This window comes from Trichechus manatus, unplaced genomic scaffold, assembly GCF_000243295.1.
Source record: "Trichechus manatus latirostris isolate Lorelei unplaced genomic scaffold, TriManLat1.0 scaffold00027, whole genome shotgun sequence".
NCBI classification, from domain to species: domain Eukaryota; kingdom Metazoa; phylum Chordata; class Mammalia; order Sirenia; family Trichechidae; genus Trichechus; species Trichechus manatus.
Window position 1 is genome coordinate 18,530,356 of NW_004443963.1, and position 16,540 is coordinate 18,546,895.

The 16,540-nt window shown below is 43.4% G+C and overlaps 1 long non-coding RNA gene across 3 annotated transcripts in view; it reads left to right on the top strand.

The window, feature by feature from the left end:
- Nucleotides 1-1,264: 1,264 nt before the first annotated feature.
- Nucleotides 1,265-16,540, top strand: part of LOC111820124 (uncharacterized) — a 121,385-nt gene continuing 106,109 nt past the window's right edge. The window contains exon 1 of one of the 3 annotated variants that reach the window (XR_002823664.1): nucleotides 1,265-2,053. This is a non-coding gene — a long non-coding RNA (uncharacterized LOC111820124). The remainder of the gene's footprint in view (nucleotides 2,054-16,540) is intronic. The other 2 variants (XR_002823662.1, XR_002823663.1) reach the window with 2 other exon arrangements.

The window sequence follows — 16,540 nt, forward strand, 5'->3', positions numbered from 1 at the left end:
TTCTGTCCTTTGCTGGCAGTGGCCCTCGGAATACCTGCCATTTAATCATAATTGATGTTGCGAAATGCCTTGTCTTGCTCTGCTGAAAGGCTCTAAGTGTTGAGCATTATTACTGTGTTACAGTGGTTGTTTTATTATTAAAGCAGTGCCAACAAGGTTACACAACAGCTTGGATCTGGAAGCCAACCAAGGGCAGTGATCCCACTGAAGCTACAGGGGATGGGGACTTGAGATGGTAAAACGTTAATTGCCCGAGAGGAAATGAGACCGAATGCGGGCTGGCATCCAGCTCTGAGTTCCCGGAGATCATTTCTGTCCCAGAGGCTTAGGGCTGGCTCTCTGGCAGTGGGTTCTAAGCATCTTGCCCTGGTGCCTGGAATGTGGGATTCACGTCGCTAAAAGCTGCCACCGAACAAAAACCCAATGGCCACGAGCCACGAGCACACGTCTTTCGTCTTGTGCGGCGTCAGGGGTTACCCTGGAAGCTTTCCAGAAGCTGAAGGGCTGTTCCGTTTGCATGCAATAAATTATTTCTCAAGTGATCTATTCTTTCTCTCTCTTTCAACTCTATTCCTCCTTGTTTCTGGCTCTTAGAACTCTTCTCCAAAGAGTGAGCTGGAGGTGGGTTGGGGGAGGGAAAAGCTTGGCACACAAGGATGGTAGAAATGCCCATTTATAAAGCTGAGAAAATGGACACAGGTGTAGATGGGCTCTAGCCAGGAAATGCTACGATTGTTTAATTTAGGAGTGGGGGCTGAGGAAGAGGATGCGGTAGAGTCAATAGCAACCTGTCCATAGCTTGGGTCTCCAACAGTGTCACTTCCAGAAACTGAGGAAGTTGGGTTCTGGATGAAACGTTTCTAAGGTGACAGGTACAATTCTGGGCCAAAGGAGAGGCACTAGAGCATCCTGAAAAGAGGTGCAGGACTCTGGACTCGAACAGACCTAGGACCAAAAACCTGCTCCCCCAACTGCTTTCGATCTGGTGACCTTGGGGAAGTTCTCTATGCCTCAATTTGCTATCTGTAAAATTCAGGTAATATCAAACTCACAGGTTTAACGAGATAATCTCTGTAAAGAACTCAGCACTGTCTTGGCACAGAGAAGGCGCGCAATAAATGGTAATCGTCATTATCACCAATTCCTGGCCAAATGACCAGGGTCGATCCAAACGCCCTGGCAAACAATTAACCGCGGCACAGCGACTCCAGAGCTGGTTAACGCACCTGTTTGCCCAATAAGAAAGCAGGAAAGAACTCCGTGGAGCCAAAACCAATGGCAATAGACTTTGTTGCTGGCCGGGCTTTCTTGCTCTTCCACCAATCGTTTTAAGATTTGACTCGGGAGTGACATCTTGCTAGCCCAATGACGCACTACCCACCCACACTCAGCACTTCGGAGGGGATAAATCAAGGAGCCCGCACCTATAGATTCCGTTATTAGTCAGTACTGGATGAAGAGACGAGGAGGAGAGAAACAGCGCGAGGGAGAGGCACTAATGATCTAAAAAAAGAAAAAAGATGACGACTGCGCCAAGCCAGCTCGGCCGCCATCATGCTCTAGTTTCCCCTGCGCCTCGCTCGGCCTGCGACCGAGGAAGCGGCCTCTGGGATGCTGAGGGGGTGTGTCCCAGAGTGATTGGCGCAGGCAGCTCAGCCAGTCATAGCGCGTCAAACGGAAGCAGTTAACCAATGAGGGGCGACTGCAGCGGCGAGGCATTGGAGGGGCGGAACTGCAGCTTGACGGGCACAAAAAACAGCCAGTGAGAGCTAAAAGCCTCCTCCCTCTGACCAATGGAGTGGAGGTCTGGGCGGGCCCCCGAGTGTTTGTGTTGTGGTTTTGGGGGAGGGAGGCGGAGGGGAAAGTTTGTTTATTTTGTTTTTAGTTTCTGGGGTCCCCGTGTTTCTGGGAGGTGAAGCGGGAGGGAGTGACCCCCGCACCCCTCAGTCTCCCTACCACGTCGCCTCCAGAGTCTGCCGAGAAGCGGGGTCCGCCCGCCTCGCAGCGCCTCACAGCGGAACGCCGGGCACTCGGAGCCGGCAGCGGCTCGGCGGTGAGTGAAGCCCGACAGCCGCCGCCGGCCTCCTTTCCCTCGCGCGCCGCCCAGTCCGAGCGCGGGCCGGGGTGTCAAGCTGAGGCGCTTCGTGTGCGTGTCCCCGCGAGTGAGCGCGAGCGGTGGGGACGGGCTCGGGGAGGGCGCGCGCGGGGGCTGTGGGGGTGGCAGGCGGGTGGACGTGAGCTAGGGGCGCGCGCCGAGGTCTCGCGCTCCCGGAGGGGAGTGGAGGGGCGGGGGGCGGGAGGGACGCGGGGACGTCCGGGCGGCCTGGCGTCACGCGCCCGCAGGTGGGTGCAGGGGGAGGGTTTCCGGGTGGGCTGGCAGCATCGAGTCCGCTTCCCGTCGCCCGGGGTTTCGGGGCTGGGAGGGGAGCCCGGCGGGCCGGTAGGAGGCCCTCCCGGTCCTGGCTTTGCGGCAGAAGCCGAGGCCCGGGGTGGCCGAGGGAGGCGTCAGGCCTCGGAGCCTCCCCGTCCTGTTCGGCGTCCCTGCGCGGACGACCTGGCTGTGATAGAGGAGTGAATGTCTTTTTCCCCAACTTATCCCTAGGCGGGGGATCCGGCACTCCTGACCCCACCCAGCCCTGCGAGTCGGGAGGCGATTCAGACTTTCGACTGGGAAACAAGGGGCAGAAGGAATAACAGCGGTTCTGGGAGTGTCTTTTATCTCGTCCAGTTGGGTTCTCTTTAGTTTCAAGCTACCGAGTTTATTAGCCCATATAAGTCGGAATCGACTCGATGGCAACGGGTTTTGGTTTAGTGGCTAAATATCCGATTCAACCAAATACACTGTGGTAGCTAGAAACATTTACCCAGTTAAGGGCAGCCTCTTGTCAGGCTCCCTAAGGACCAGCGTATGCTTAATTCTGTAGGCACAGGTTAGGAGTGTGACATTTTTCAGACTCCTTGCTTTCACATGTATCTTTTGGCCATTTTATTACTTTTAGCCTCTGAGCGAGAGATTGGGTGAAGGATAAGGTGAATTCCAAGTTGATCATTGTTTTTCAGTGTAAGCAAAATTATACAAAAGTTGACAAGAGGTATTTCTCCATTGTCGGTGAATAAAACCAAGAGTCAATGATTAAAACTTTATTAGTACCCCCCTCCGTAACAGCTAAGCACAAAGAAACGTATAATAGACTTTTGTTTGCACCTTAGCACCTGTGTAAATCGAGTGATAGAGGCTGTTTCCTTTGTCATTGTGGGAAAGTTCAATAATAGTTTTCCTATCGAATTGGGGGAAGCATCAAGGATCTTGGTTTTGGAGCTATATTTGTCTTTTTAGAAGTATTGTGTAAATGCCTCTTGAGCAGAACTTTTAGCATACGGTCTTGTACCTACGCAGTGTGCAGTATCACTGTAGGTAGGTAGTGGGAGGGATATGAACATACTGTGTCCCTACTCTAAGACACATTCACAAGTATCTAGAACACAAAACAGACTGGCTTGTCCGACTTGGGACTCGGTGATGATAATTATGGTGTCTTTTTATTTTCTTACTTCGTGACCATTTTAAAGTCTTATCCCAAACATTATTATTTGAGCAGAGCGGTTTCTGGTATGGCTTAAAGAGAAGAAATTCCCAAGCTGCTTTTCTAGGGTAGCATATAAACGGCATGCCTTTCAAAAAAAAAATTTTTTTTCTGATTCAAATGCAAGCACTTACAATGTTTTAAAATCACAACAGTACTGTTTGTTCAAATGGCAGTAATAATGTTGTTGTTGTTAGTTGCCGTGGAGTCGATTCCCATGGATGACGACCCCATGTGTGCAGAATAGAACTGCTCCTCCATAGGGTTTTCAAGGCTATGACCTTTTGGAAGCAGATCACCAGGCCTATGTTCCGAGTTGCCTCTGGGTGGGTTCAAACTGTCAACCTTTTGGCTAGTAGTTGGGATTCTTAACTGCATTAGCTAACGTTTATTGCATGCCTACCATATACCAGCTTCTTTACATTTTTTTCCCTTATTCTCACTTCAAGCCTTGGGATAGGCATCATTATTGTTACACAGTTGTACAACTATTATTGTATACAATTAGGAAGTTTAAGGGCCTAAGTTTAGTGGCAAGCCTGTCTGGTTTCAAAGCAAGTGCTTGTCCCATTTTGCCTGCTGAATTATCCAAAGGAAGAAGGGCAGAAAGGAAACTGAAAGTAGAGAGGACTAGAAAAGTGGAATGCTGCCGATTATTAGGTTGCCCATACCTATCTTAGGAATTTAATGCCAAATTAAGCTCGTTCTTATTTTTAGAAATTAAGAACATTTTTACAAAAGTAAATCTAAACTTTATTTTTGTTTCCTCCCCCTTTGATATGTATAACAATAAATTAAAAATGCATATTTAGTTCCTCCGTCAAAGCTTTCATAGGCCTTCTTGCAGATCTCCATTCCATTACCTTGCTGTTGTGGTAAATCCTGTGTGTGCTTCCGGGGACCAGGTGTTACTCATTTTTGTATCCGCCACCATGCTTGACACATAGTTGGTATGTAGTACATGTTTGTTGATGAAGGAGCTGAGTTTAAAATGTAATGACTTCAGGTTCATTTTAGTAGTTGAATAATGCAGTTTTAGTTTAACACGAATGTTAAGAAAATGAATAGTTTATGTGCAAAAATGCATTCTAGAAGAATACTTAAATGGAATAACTCATGGGGCCCATTTGCTAAATCTTTTAGTTCTACTTACCTGTTTTGAGCTACTGTGCCATTCTGTTCTTTCCCTTCCAGAGTTCTCAAAGAGGAGGCCCTGCTGACTGCTTCCTTTCCTTCACTGCCTCCCCCATCCTTGCCTCTCCATTGATGCTTTCCCCAAGGTTACCAATTAACCTAATGGTTAAATTTCCCAGAGCATCTGTTCAGGCTTCATCCTGTTCTGTCTCCCTGCAGCAGTCAATCCTTTTGAGTCTCCCCCCATCCCACCCTTTAGTTGTGTTTTTAAAATAACATACAATAAAATTAACTTTTCTTGTGTACTGTCCTGTGAATTTCAGCACGTGTAACCACCACCATGATCAGGATATAAAACAGTTCCATCATCCCTCAAAAATTCCCTCATGGTATCCATTTGAATTATCCCTTTCTTAATTCTCTGACTTTCCTTAATTTGTTCTAGCATCATACTGTCTTTTTTTTTATTTTATGTTTTTGGGCATTCTTTTCCTGTCTTTTGTCCCAGAGGTAAATAAACACTAAGGATCAGTCTTAGGCTTCTTTTTTTAAAATTTTGTTTTGTTTTTTTCTTTCTCTACTCCATGAAAATGTCATTTACTTTTGGGGCTTAAGCTACCTTTCACCCCTGTATACGCTAATTTGCATATCCATCCCTGATGTTTCTTCCATACTCCAAACAACATCCATATGCACCTGCTGTGATTGTTTACTTCATACTCAGTATGTGTAAAGTTAACTCTATCAGTGCTTCCCAAATCAGCTTTTCCATCAGATTTTTCTAGATTTTTCAGTGGGTGCCATCATTCTCCTAAGCTTGCAACCCTGGCCTGGAGCACTTGAAGGGATGTATAATAAACTTTCTTATCTCAGACCTGGGATCCTGCCCCTTTGCTGCCAACCTGGCAACACTTGGAACTCCTTAAGGACCGCACTGCTTCCCTGGTCATAACATTTCAGTGGCTTCCAGTTGTACTCAGGCCAGTTAGGGATTTTATTTTTTATCCTATGAGGCTAGGCATGATCTGGCCTATGCTTGTCTCTCCAGTATTCTCTCTCACTTCTTTCACTGCCCCCCCCCCCTCCTGTTGTTCTAACTATACTGTCTTTCCTTCAGTTTCTCAAATCACCCAAGCCTTTTCCAGCTTGGACTATCCCCACTTCCCCCTAGTCTTAGCCTACCTAACTGCAGAGTTCAGATTAAATTGTCACTTCCTCAGAGAAACTTTTCCTTTACAACCTTGTCCCACTACCCTCGTCCACCCTCACTGACGTCTCTCAGAGCCCCTGATCTTTTTTCACAGCTCTCACCACAATTCGTGATGCACATTTTTGAGTTTATGTGTTTAACGTCTGTCTCCTTGTTCACCCTATCTCCAGAGCCTAGGTAAGTCTCTGGCACACAGCAGACTCTCTGTAAATATTTGCTGGCTGTGATGTGAGCCGGGGCTTTTGCTTTTATTCCCTAGCCTGTAGTTTCTAGTAGCTTGCTTACCTCTTACCAACCTTCTCTAGGACTTGATCCCACTATTGGAGGTCTTGCCCCATAGAGATACATCTGAAATTGATGAAGAGGATACAGATCCTGTTCTCCTGAATTGTACCCAACCTGAGAGCCCTTACCACCAAGCCAGATTACGTCTACCCTAAACCATGCCTGAGCTTGCCAAGTCCGGTGAACACTGCACCTTGGTTATCCAGGCTGGGTCTGTGCCTGCATCTGTGTTACTCTTCCCTGGTCCCAACGCATTCCTGATTTCTGGCCCCTTTCTCTACCCAGCATGAGGCTTCTGAGGACCTTGTACTTTCCAGCTAAGCCTGCTTACCCTTTGACATTTGCCAACCTTTTGACATTGACAAATGCCTCTAGTGGCCTGTCCCTACGTATTGCCCCCACACTCATCTTCCTGAAACAGTGCATTGTTTATGTTTCTGCCCGTCCCAAATCTAACGCGCCACTTAAGTTTGAAAACCTTCAGTGATGTTTCATTGCCTCAAGGGTTTAAACTTCTTAGCCTGCTTTCTGAACCTCTCTGCACAAGCACCGTCCAATAGAAATAGAATGTGAGCCACATACGTAATTTTAAATTTTCTAGTAGCACATTAAAAGTGAAAAGAAATGAGTGAACTTGACTTTATATTTTATTTAATTCAGTATATCCAAGGTATTATTATTTAAACATGTAGTCAATATAAAAAATTACTAATGAGATATTTTACGTTCTTTTTTTCATGTGGTCTTTGAAACCTGATGTGTATTAAACACTCACATACGTGTCAATTCAGACTAACCACATTTCAAGTGCTCAGTAGCCACATGTGGCTAGTGGCTACTACGTTGGGCAGCACAGCTCTGAGCCATGTCCTCAACACAAGTAAAGGGCCATATCTGGGTAATTCCAACCACTGGCCTTATGATAACTGTTTTCCTTCACTAGAACCAACTTCTATCCAAATATGCTAACTTTCCTTGCCGAGAAACCCAGGGGGCCCTAAGACCATCCCTAAACCTTTGTTCTCACCATCTCCTCTGAACCCTTTTAACATTAAATTTTTTTTGTATCATTGATTTTTCATGTGTCAGTTACTTATAATATTTAGAATTTGTATTATAATCGGGTAATATTTAAAATATTTAGCAATTGAGAAGCACAGGTGCTGACCAATGGCTGTGGTGCCTGATGAATTACAGCCCATGCTGACCTCTATGGTCTAGCTCAAGTACCAGCTGAATAACCGCTGGAATCATCCTGGGTTTGTTATCAGCTTCCCCAGTATGCCTGTGAGTTCCTTGAAGGCAGGACTCTGTCTTACTCATACTTCCATCTCTTGGAGAACTCCTGACCCAGCCTGTAATAGGCCTCTATCAATGTTTTAAATGAATGAGCAAATGCTACCTTGTATTTTTGTTTTATTCTTTGTATATGATATGTTTTATCTTTCTAGTTAGAAACGAAAATGTAAGTCTTTTGAGGATAGAAATCATGAATTATGAAGGAGCATATGGCAGATTTTCTTGATTAGCTTCATAAAAGCAGTTCCTCATCTTCTGAATGTAGAGTTGCTTTTAAGAAGTAACTATGTTTAGATATTGTTGTGGGTTTTCAGGCAGGGTCAGAAATGAGGTTTGACTTTAAGGAGAGTTACTTTCTTTTGTGGTTTATAAACTGGCTCTGAAAGCAGTTTCAAAAGAAGAATTCCAGAATAGTTCAATTAACGCATACTCTTCTAAAGTCAGTGATGCAGTTGGTGATTAGAAAGACCCTGAACTAACAAAGTCCTGGGGTTGGTTTGTATTGTAGACATTTGCTTAAGCACTTCCTATGTCCCAAGCTCAGGAATGACTGAGAATTGAAAAACTATAAAAGTACGGGGGGAAAAATGCTCCTTTTGCACGGAGGTAGAGTGATTAATTCTTCCTAGGAAGATTAATTGCTCTCTGCTACCTTATACTTTGCTCATTTCTAGCGTGGACTACATTACGTTGTTTCTAGATTTGTCTCTCCTGCTAGATGTTAGTTTCTTAAGACTGAGACTGTGTTGTATTCATCTCTGTATCCCCAAGCTCATACTCTACTATGTCTGCCATATTATAGACACTCAAATATTTGTTGAGTAAATAACCCCAAATAAATTACTTAAGCTTTGCAGAGCCTCAGTTTTTTCTTTTGCAAGTAGGGAATTTTCTGCCTCAGAGGATTGGTGAAACTGCAGCTGGAATAACCTTTTAGAACTGCCTATTTCTTCAGTATGTGTTACAATTAATAAAATGTTTATTTAAGAAACAAGTGTAAATCTGATCACCTTTCTCCCCCACTTAAAACTGTTATTCAAGCCCAAAGGCCCTGCCAACCCTTCCTCTGAAATGTGAATTCCATGAGAGTAAGAACTTGGTCTGCAATATTCCTCGTGAACGTTGATGCAAAAATCCTCAACAAAATTTTAGCCAGTAGAATTCAGCAACATATCAAATAAATAATTCACCATGATCAAGTGGGATTTATACCAGGTATGCAGGGATGGTTCAACATTAGAAAAACAATCAATGTAATTCATCACATAAGTAAAACAAAAGACAAGAACCACATGATCTTATCAATCGATGCAGAAAAAGCATCTGACAAAGTCCAACACCCATTCATGGTAAAAACTCTCAACAAAAGAGAAGTAGAAGGGAAATTTCTCAACATAATTAAGAGCATTTATACAAAGCCAACAGCCAGTATCATCCTAAATGGAGAGACTTTGAAAGCATTCCCCTTGAGAACGGGAAACACACAGGGAGGCCCTCTATCACCACTCATATTCAACATTGTACTGGGGGTCTTAGCCAGAACAGTTAGGCTAGAAAAAGAAATAAAGGGCATCCAAATTGGTAGGGAAGGAGTCAGAGTAGCTCTATTTGCAGATGATATGATCTTATACACAGAAAACCCCAAAGAATCCACAAGAAAACTAGTGGAACTGATAGAAGATTTCAGCAGAGTTTCAGGATACAAGATAAACATACAAAAATCAGTTGGATTGCTTTTCACCAACAAAGAGAACCTCAAAGAGGAAATTACCAAATCAGTACCATTTACAGTAGCCCCCAAGAAGATAAAATACTTAGGGATAAATCTAACCAGAGATGTAAAAGATCTATACAATGAAAACTACAAGACACTCCTGCAAGAAACCAAAAGAGACCTGCATAAGTGGAAAAACAAATCTTGCTCATGGATAGGTAGACTCAACATTGTGAAAATAGCAGTTCTACCCAAAGCGATCTATGGATACAATGCAGTCCCGATCCAAATTCCGGCAGCATTTTTTTAATGAGATGGAGAAACAAGTCACCAACTTCCTATGGAAAGGGAAGAGGCCCCGAATAAGTAAAGCATTACTCAAGAAGAAGAACAAAGTGGGAGGCCTCACACTACCTGATTTTAGAACCTGTTATACTGCCATGGTAGTCAAAACAGCCTGGTACTGGTACAACAACAGATACATAGATCAATGTAACAGAAGTGAGAATCCAGATGTAAATTCATCCACCTACGAGCAGCTGATACTTGACAAAGGCCCAAAGTCCATTAATTGGGGAAAAGACAGTCTCTTTGACAAATGGTGCTGGCATAACTGGATATCCATCTGCAAAAAACTGAAACAGGACCCATACCTCACACCATGCACAAAAACTAACTCAAAATGGATTAAAGACTTAGATATCAAATCAAAAACTATAAAGATCATGGAAGAAAAAAAGGGACAACGCTATTAGCCGTAATACATGGCATAAACACAATACGAACCATAAGTAACAGTACACAAGCACAAGAAGAGAGACTAGATAAATGGGAGCTCCTAAAAATCAAACACTTATGCTCATCAAAACACTTCACCAAACGAGTCAAAAGACAACCAACACACTGGGAAAAAATTTTTGGCTACGACAAATCCTATTAGCGTCTAATCTCTAAAATCTACAAGATACTGCAAAACCTCAACAACAAAAAGACAAATAACCCAATTAAAAAATGGGCAAAGTATATGAACAGGTACTTCGCCAAAGAAGCTATTCAGGTGGCTAACAGACACATGAAGAAATGCTCACAATCATTAGCCATTAGAGAAATGCAGATCAAAACTACAGTGAGGTAACGTCTCACCCCAACAAGGCTAGCATTAATCCAAAAAACACAAAATAATAAATGCTGGAGAGGTTGTGGAGAGACTGGAACACTTATACACTGTTGGTGGGAATGTAAAATGGTACAGCCACTTTGGAAATCAATTTGGTGCTTCCTTAAAAAGCTAGAAATAGAAGTACCATACAATCCAGCAATCCCCCTCCTTGGAATATATCCTAGAGAAATAAGAGCCATCACACGAATAGATATATGCCACCCAAGGTCAACGCAGCACTGTACACAATAGCAAAAAGGTGGAAAGAACCTAGATGCCCATCAGCGGACAAATGGATAAACAAATTATGGTACATCCACACAATGAACTACTGCACAACCATAAAGAACAACGATGAAGCCATGAAACATAACATGGAGAAAGCTGGAACTTATTATGCTGAGTGAATTTAGTCAGAGAAGGACAAATATTGTATAACACCACTATTATAAGATCTCAAGAAAAGGTTTAAACAGAGAAAACATTCTTTGATGGTTACAAGTGGGGGAGGGAGGGGGAGGGTTATTTACTAACTAGATAGTAGATAAGAATTATCTTAGGTGAATGGAAGGACAGCACAGGCTACAGGGGAAGTCAGCACAACTAGACTAAACCAAAGCTAAGAAGTTTCCTGAGTACAGTCAAACACTTTGAGAGACAGAGTAGCAGGGATAGGGGTCTGGGAACCATGCTTTCAAGGTACATCTGGGTCAATTGGCATAACAAAGCTTATTAACAAAATGTTCTGCATCCTACTTTGGTGAGTGGCTTCTGGGATCTTAAAAGCTTGCAAGCAGCCATCTAAGATGCATCAGTTGGTCCCAACCACCTGGAGTAAAGGAGAATGAAGAAAACCAAAGACACAAAGTATTAGCCCAAGAGATGGAAAGGGCCACATAAACCAGAGACTTCATTAGCTTGAGACCAGAAGAACTAGATGGTGCCCTGCTACCACCAATGACCACCATGACAGGGAACACAACAGAGTCCCGGATGGAGCAGGAGAAAGGTGGGGTGCAGAACTCAAGTTCTAGTCAGAAGACCAGACTTAATGGTCTGACTGAGACTGGAGGAACCCCAGAAAGCATGGCCCCCAGATTCTCTTATCAGCCCAGAACTAAAACAATTTCCAGGGCCAACTCTTCAGACAGCAATTGGACTGGACTGTGGAACATAAAGTGATACTTGTGAGGAATGTGCCTCTTAGCTGAAGTAGATACAAGACACCAAACGGGCAGGAGGTGAGATGAGAAGGCAGAGAGGGTTAGGAGCCATTTGAATGGACATGGAGAATCGGGGTGGAAAGGAGGAGTGTGCTGTCGCAGTATGGGGTGAGCAATTAGGGTCGCATAACAATGTATGTATAAATTTTTGTATGGGAGACTAACTTGAAATGTGAACTTCATTTAAACTACAACAATTAAAAAAAAAAAAAAAAGAACTTGGTCTGTCTTGGTCCCTCAATCCCAGAGAAACCATATGTGGCCCAGGGCCTCCCTAGCCTTATTTCCTGCCACTCTCCCTTTGCTAAAGGAGCCCTGGTAGTGCAGTGGTTAAGTGCTTGGCTGCTAACCAGAAGGTTGGCAGTTTCCTGCTAACCAAAAGGCTGGTGGTTTCAAACCCACCCATTGGCTCCATGGAAGAAAGACCTGTCGATCTGCTCCTTAAAGATTACAGCCTAGAAAACCCTATGTGGCATTTGTACTCTGTCACGTGGGGTTGCTGTGAGTTGAAAATCGACTCGGTGGCACCTAACAACAGCAGCAACTCCCCTTTGCTACCTCTTCTAGTTTCTGGAATGTATATTCCTTCCTACACAAGGGCCTTTGCATGTGCTGTTCCCATGGTGTAGAGGTCTCCCCATCCCCACCTTAGTTGATGCCTCTCAGTCCTCATAGCTCAGCTTGTATGTCACTTCTTTAAGGGACTTCGTCTCCCCCACAAGCCTGAGATTAGATGTGCTCCTGTAAACTGCTCAGAGCATTACAGTTGTAATTACATAATCATTTAATTTGTATGTTACCTGTTTCCCCTGTTAGAACATGGCTACATGAATTAAAAGACCTTGTCTGTTTTGTTCACTTATGTATTACTAGCATCTAGCACCGTTTAGCACTGTGAGTTGCACATAGTATGTTCTCACTAAATATTTTTCAAAGGAATTTAGGAAAGATCAGAATGAAAAAAAAGGTCAGTTATTCTAATGGTATTTAATAAACATATGTAGGCGGGGGGGGCTTTCCTTTTTAAATTGTCTCTAAGTTCTGTCTTTTCCTTAATTTCTAGTTGTAATAGGTAAACATTTTAAGATTATAGAAAGAATGGTGTAATACAAAATTTTAATTTGTCTAAAAATTTTATTTAGCCATTGTAGAGTTTGAGTATCCTTAGTAGAAATGATCAGAATGGTTATTCTTTTAAAAATCTTGTTGTATGCTAGAGTTTCCCATGTCTACAGCTTCACTGAACGTTTGAGTGCATACCCTGTGCCAAATGCTGGGTTAGAAGCTAGGACTGCAAGGATGCGATGATGAAAGGAGAGTTTGCTCCCAAGGAGCACACAGCCTAGCAGGTGAAACAGACATGTAGACAGATGAGTGCCATTTGGTGTAAAAAATGTACATTAGACAGTACAAAGTACAGAATGGGTGGTAAAAAGGAGAGTCATCAGCACAATTGGTGGAGGTCATGAAAGCCTTCCCAGGGGAGGTGACATTCACACTAAGTCACAGAGGCAAAAGATGTTTCAGGCAAAGGAAACAGCCTTGCAGACATGTGAAGGAGTATATTTAGTATATAGGAGACTATCACAGTAGTATGACTTTTAAAGCTGGTGTTAGAGTATAGGGAGTCCCTGGATGGTGCAAATGGCTAATGCGCTTGGCTGCTAACCAAAAGATTGGAGGTTAGAGTCCAGTCAGAGGCACCTTGGGAGAAAGGCCTGGTGATCTACTTCCAAAAAATCAGCCATTGAAAGCTCTATGGAGCACAGTTCTACTCTGACACACATGAAGTCACCATGAATTGGAACTGGCTTGACAGCAACTGGTTATGCTACAGAGCCAACAGCTGACTTATAGATTAACTGTGACATGTCAGACTCAGGCTCTTGTACTGCATTTTAGAACTGGAAATGATCTTAGAAATACCTGATTCAGTACATTTGAGTTCATAAAAGCATAATAAAATGTAAAGTACAATTCAAGATCATCATAAACCAGAATAGTGCTTGTCACTAGTATCTAATATGCTTACTTGAGTGTATTACCCATACCATGCAAATGAGTTCAGGTGGAATTAGAAAGTGATGACTCATTTAAGCTTATCTGTAGGAGCAGAGAGTTAAGAAAGTGACCTCTTGATCACCTGAGACAAGTGCTGATGCCATCTCATGTGGGCCAGATACTGAACCAGTGAAAGGGATGAAGTGAGAAATGAAGGATTACCCAGAACGGCCCCTCAATATGTGTACTGGGAAGAAAGGTTTTTACTGCTTGAAGGTCTCCACATCTTTAAGTCTCCAAGTATTTCACTGAGCTAGCATTAATCCAATTTGATTCTCAGCTTAGTTTGAAGAACGGAAGATTAATTAGAAATCTAGCCCATTTTCCTTCATTTTGTTTCCCCTTAGTTTCAACAGCTCTTTTCCTTCCTGTCTCCTTCCATCCCTTTTTCTCTGCCCTGTATCTCTAAAGTAGTACCTTCTTTTCCCCCAATCTACCTGTCTCTTGGTAGCTTTCATTTTCATATCACTAAATTGTTTTCATGTACAGTTGGAAGATGTCTGTACTTTGGTTGGCTCTCCAGTGTTTCTGAGCATTGCGTATTCAGAGCTTGATCTTATTCAGACTGGGAGGAGGTGATTGTTGTGGGGAAAGGGTCTGCTTCTACGCCTTCCATCCAGGCTGCCTAAGTAAAAGCCTTGGGCCCAGAGCATTCTCCGATAGGGAGGCTGGGAATTGGGTAGCCTTCTCTCTCCCAGTTCTCTCTCTTTATTAGGGAAGCCTTCCCCCTGTTCCAGGCACATAGTAACTTTCTCTGTCTCTTGCACACGCATGGGCACCACCTGGCAGTTGGCCAACCCCACATCTATACCTATTCCTGGCTGGGAGGGAATGGAGTCTCTTGTTCTAATGCACAAGAGGAGGGACATGCCGGATTGTAAGAGCTGGCCCCGAGGGGTGGACTGAATGGGAAACAGGCTTTGTGAGGCTGAACATGGGTGCCCCCATGTGGCCTGCTGGTTCACTACAGTTTGCATTCTTATGTAAGTCGCTGGCATGGAGCAAGTCTTGTCCACCACCACTGTTAAACTTCTGCTCTCCCATTGTGGGTTGCAGAGATCTCCTTTGGTCATGCAGCTGCCCAGGACTTGGCTTCATTTATAAGTCTCCCTAATAAAACTCCTTTGCAGCCACAGTGGAGTTGCCTGCCTCTTTCTTTGGTCTCTTGGGACCCTCCAATTTTGGAGGCAAATTTCAATGTACTGGTCCATCCTGGACAGTGATTAAGCTGCAGTGGTGGTTCAGTGGTAGGATTCTTGCCTTCCACGCAGGAGACCCAGCAAGTGAAGCCACCACTGGTCTGTCTTTGGAGGCTTGCATGTTGCTATGATGCTGAACAGGTTTCATCAGAGCTTCCAGACTAAGACCAGGAAGAAAGCCCTGACAGTCTACTTTTGTAGATCACAGTGATCCTATCCCCTTGTGCATGAGGTCACATGAGTTGTGGGCCAGCGCAACAGCAGCTAACAGCAACAGTGCTGATGACACTCAGAGGAAGCTAATTGACCTATCATAATGCTGTTGATCGTTATGAATTCTGTATATTCATTTATTGACCTAGATTACAAGGGACAAAGAAGATAATAGGTCATAGGGGGAATAGTGTCAGTGAGTGTAGTTTATATCAAGGTCTTTGTAAAAGAAAAGGAGAAAAATGGAAGCAGGGTGGGGTTGAGAAGGCAACAGCATCTTAAGGTAAGAGAGAAGATCTAGTTACAGATGTATAGGAAGGACCCAGGGAGAAAGAAAAATTGAAGCTGCTAAATGGAGAAGGGACAGGCAATTGATGGGGCAAGGCCACCAGATTGCTTCCATGGGCATACAGGAGTGATATGCATTAGAAGGAGTAGTAAGAGAAGAGGGAGAAGTCCTGGGTTCTTATCTTGGATGTTCATATCTTGAGTTCAAAACAAGTTTATCCTACTTTGATTTTCTGATGGTATTCAGCAGAATGTTTTGCACATAGTAGGGGTAAACAGGCATACAGACAAATTCTCACAGGATTGAAAGAAGATATTATGACTTTAAACGTGTTCCGGTTACCAGGTTGTACTATCTGTGCTTTATGACAAATTACCATGTTTAGTAACCCTGGATTTTATGACTAGTGTGGTTACATTGTATTCTTTTCCTAAAGGTGTTAATGTGTTAAATAGATACATTTAAACTATACCACAGTGTTTATCATTTTGGCATGTCTTCATTAAAAAACATACAAAAAAGGTCACAGTGACCCTTGTTTCCTAACTGAGAGAGGCACTGGTCAGTATATCAAGAGAAATGTCTTGAGCACCTGCTGAGTACAAGGTTCTGATGTTGAGGAAGGAGATCCAAAGTAGAAGATGAAACTGCCACCCTCCAAGGAGCTAGATGGTTTTCCTCCTGTGAACATCTTGCTGATGGTCTATCATGGTTAGTAATGTCCTTTTCACGAGGAGATGTTTTACTCAGATGAATATCCCTGTGGAACATCTAAATAGGGAATCACTTAGATGTACCATGGCCCACAGATTTCAAAATAATCTTTCACCAACCACTCTTCCGTCAACTTTTTTTTATAATAAAGTTTTATATTTCTACACCAAAGTGTTTAAAATTTATGATGTTTTTATTTGGCGCTTTGACTCAATCCCTTTAAAAGAACACAATAATTACTGCTTCCCTCTTAAACCATGCAGGTGGGTCTGTGGGTATGTGTAAACAGAGAAGAGCTGTTTATGCCCCACACTCCCAATATACGGCTGAAAGACGAGGCCCAAAGGGGAAACATTATTTTTAAAACACCAAGAAAATTCATGAAAAGGCTTTTTGTAGAAATAACAAAAACCAGTCAAGAGAATGAAAATGCAAAAGACATCACATTTCAAGCCA